We start from the raw sequence: 4,207 nt of genomic DNA, 5'->3' as shown, positions 1-4,207 counted from the left end.
TGTTTCTCTCCTACAGTAACGTAAATTAGGCTAAAGTTTATAGATTAAACTATTACACAAAAGGGTTCATTTGGTAGCTGGTAACTATTTAAAGGGTTCATTTGGTATTGTTGGATAAGTTATCGGATATTAAACCCTACATAAGTATAGTATCACGTTTGATAGCTGGTTGGAGGATAAGTTGTTCATGTACTAAAATTAATGCGGTATCGGTTTGATTTAAACCCCGCATAAGTAATACTGTATAAGTTACGAGAAAATCATGTATTATTTTATGCGGGATAGAAGATGGAGCAATAATAACAAACTCTTGCATAACTAATCCCCACATAAAAATATAATAGATAGATTCCCTCATAGTATACGTGCATAACTCTAACCTTTAACAAGGACCTAAAGGGTTGAAATCGATATACAAGAAAAGCAATTCAAGAAGTATGGAGTATAAGAAAAAATCTGCTGCATGAAGTTTGGAACCGTAAAATCATCTACCAAATTCAAACATAAAAATTGGAATTTGGTAAGAATCCCCCAAGATTGAAATAACGAACCTGTAACGGGGATTAGGGGAGATAATGTGAGGAAGCTTGATTTTACATTACTATGAGCGCCAAGAAGGGAAGAATGCCACTAGTAATACTATAGTGACTGCTTTTATCATCCATTGAATATGCTCTCTCTATTTCTTTCTCTATCTCTCTTAATCCACACATCATCTTCATCTTCTCATTATTAATTCTTCTTATACAACACATATATATTCCCCCGCCACCACCACAGGCCGCGGGCTTTGCCCCCCTCTTCTCCTCCTTCTTATATATTATTATTACTGCCACCCTCATCTTTTTCTTTATTCATTTGATATACTATATATTTAACTTTTTTTTTTTTCCTTTTCCTTGTATTTATAGTAGTTGATGACATTCTTGGGGTCTATTCATCTCTTTTTGTTTCCTCCTGAATTTTAGTTAATTGTGTTTATTGGGCCATAACGCAACAGCAAAAGACTTGACTACCCCTTAATCCTTTTGGTTTCTTTATACCAAAAAAAAAAATAAAAAAATTTGGTTCCTTTCCTTTTCTTTTAAAGTTTTTTTTTTTTTTTTTATTCGAATTGGGAGGATAAAAAGGGAGAAAAAAAAATCGTGAGACTTAGCCCCTTTGGGCCCTAAAATTATTTTTGTTTAAATTTTTTTTTTTTTTGAATGCTTTTTTAAAAAATTTAAAAAATTTGGGGGTTGTATTAGAATAAAAAACAAAAAACTTTTTTTCAAAAAATTCCTTTATTAAAACTATATTTCTAAAAAAATTTTTCCCTTAAACAGCTCCTTAAAATTAAAAAAAGTGAATTTTTTTTTTTGATATCAGGGAAAACAGTTTAAACTCAAAAAGACTTTGATTGGGCTTACAAATTGAATTTTTTTGTTAATTTGTGGATTGCCTTGGGGATGGTCTTTAATTTTGCCCCAAATGGTGTTTTAAAACTTTTTTTTCTTTTTAAAAATGTTTTGGGGTTTGAATCCCCTTAAAACAAAAATTTTAAAAAAATTCGCAAGGTAGAGTTTGGATTGAAACGGTTTTGCCTTAAAACTCTTTTAAAAGGGGAAAACCCAAAAATAGTTTTTTTTTTTTTTTTTTTTGAGGGGATCGAACCCAAAAACCTCGGGGGATAGGCGAAAGGCCCCAAACAAGACCCCTTTTAAATAAAAAATTTAAAACCCCCCTTTTAAGGGCAATCGACAAAAAAAAAGTTTTTTTTTTAAATTTTTTTTGGTTTTTTTTGTGGGGGCCCGGCCTTTTTTTAATTTTTCCCCCAATTCTTTGCTTTTAAATTTAATCCCGCTAAAAAAACCTTGGTTGGGTTTAACCCCCTTAGTCAAAAAAATTTAAAAAAAAACCACAAGATGAGTTTGGGTTTGAAAAAGTGTTCTCGGACTCGGGTCAGGCAAAATTTTTTTCCTTAAGGGAAAGTTTTAGCTTTCGTCGGGGGTTTTTGGGGGAAGGGAAAAATACCTTTAAAGGGAAAAGATTTTCATTAACAATTTTTTTTTTATTGAAATTTTACAAAATATTTTGGCCCAACTTTTGGAAAAATAATTTTCCCCCAAAAAAAGCCGGGTTTTTTTTTTTTTTAGGGATTGGTTTAAAAACCCCGGGTTTGGATATTAAGCATGGGGAAAAAATAAGAAGGGGGGAAAAAATTTAAAATGTCCTTTGAAAAATGACCCCTTTTTAATTTTAATAAGTTTGAGATACATTATTGGGCTAGGTTTTGGGTATAACCAACCTTTGCCCCCCCTAAATCAAAAAGGGCTTTGCACGATTGACCTTATTCGGGGGTGGTCTTTAATTTTGTTACCTCTAATTGCGCGTCTTTAATTTTTGCTGTCTTTAAAAATTATGGAGTCTAGAGTTTCGAAGATCCGCTGAAGTGATATTTTTTTAAAAAATCCGTAAAGTGAGTTGTGATTATTTAAGGCGGTTGCATGAGTAGCAACTACTGCCAAGCTGATTTCGTAAAACTCTCCAGCAAGCTAGGTAATAACACAAACTCTCCATAAGCTAAGTTTGCTTTAGAACTTAGACAAACTTTTTAGATTTTTTTTTTTTTAAATTTTGGCGAGCAGAGTTTTAAACCACAGACCTAAAGGGTATTTTGATAACTTTTTAAGGCAACGGAAAAAATTAAAGACCAGTGCCTTTGAAGGGAAATCTGCGCAAAATAAAATAAAAAAATAAAAAAAACAAGTCAAAAAGAAATTGCACAGTTTGTACTTAAAATGGGTTAACCTTTAATTTTTGCCCTTAGCAATCTAATTGCCTAACGTACATAAAGTTAACAGGATAGAGAAGACAATCATGTGAGATATTACTTAAAAAAATATAAATTTATCTCCCCGCAAAAAAACCATTTGCCTTGAGGGCCAAAAATTAAAGACCAAAGACAATCTAGGGCCAAAAGTGCAAATGAACTTAAAATCGATCAATGAAGCTACCCAAATTCAACCTATCGTTATCAGATTCAACCATAATAATTTTGAACTCAACTCGTGACGATCCATTGATAAATATAAATGTAATACCTCCTTCCAATTATATTAACATATGAGTATTCTTTCATGCATCTAGATTATTTAAATATTTACCTAAATTACTCGAAAGACTTGCTTGAACATGCATACCGACATGTTTGACACCTCTTTTTCGCCTCGCTTTAAAGGTTTAAAGGGTTTTTCAGTTGAAGCGCTATTTTGAAAATTAATTTTATTATTTATTTAGTCGCCACTCGAAAATTAATTTTGGTGTTCCAAGTCACCTCCTAATCAAAAGGAAGTTTGACTCCTGAATTATTTGTATGCGAAAATAAATATCGGGGTAAGAAATCTTGTTGACTGAGAGAAGTTGTAAGGCACTCCCTAGTCTGTGGTTCTAGCACGATCTCTTTTATTGAATTATACTCGGGTGAAAAAAATTATTTGAAAATCTTGTGTTTATTTGTCGGTGCATGTCTAGTTTGTGCTATTTATTATTGTACTTTTTGTTAGTCTCAACCTAAAGGCATAACAACATTCTTGACGTACACCAACTTAAAAGTATAATCGCTTTCTATTCTCTTGTGTATCACATCAAATAAGTTTTGTCTACACGTTTTGATCTGATTTAATGAACTTTTAATTGTTAAAAGTATTTGGCCAAGATGCGTATTCTTAACTTTCTTTTTACATGTTTCAAACTCTAATTTGCAAACACGTAAAATGTGTATTCTTGACGTGTCTACCTAATTATTATTAGTAGTCTTAAGAGTATAATGTGTGTCGACGTGCGTATATATAATCATAAATAATTTATATAATTAAAATATCATTCAAAATGCATTCTCGAGGTAGAATATTTAAAAGCAATATCTAGTCAAAGTATGACCATACATCTCTTTCTTCTCTGGTTTAGGCGTTTCCTCCTAAATTTCAGCTATTTGTGTTATACTTGTGCTATAACACACCAAAAGACTTGACTACCCCTTAAGTAACTTGTGGTTTCTTTACACACACAGACACACACACACCAAAAAAAAAAAAAAAAAAAATAGGGAAATTGTGGCTTCTCTACCTTTTCTTTTAAAGTTTTTTTTTTTTTCCGTATTTGGAGGATCAAAAGGAAGAGAATAGAGAATCGTGAGACTTAAAGTCATGCAAGACTTTGATAGGGT

Source organism: Lycium ferocissimum, chromosome 9 (assembly GCF_029784015.1).
Source record: "Lycium ferocissimum isolate CSIRO_LF1 chromosome 9, AGI_CSIRO_Lferr_CH_V1, whole genome shotgun sequence".
In the NCBI taxonomy this organism is placed as follows: domain Eukaryota; kingdom Viridiplantae; phylum Streptophyta; class Magnoliopsida; order Solanales; family Solanaceae; genus Lycium; species Lycium ferocissimum.
Note: the sequence above shows the minus strand (reverse complement) of the source record.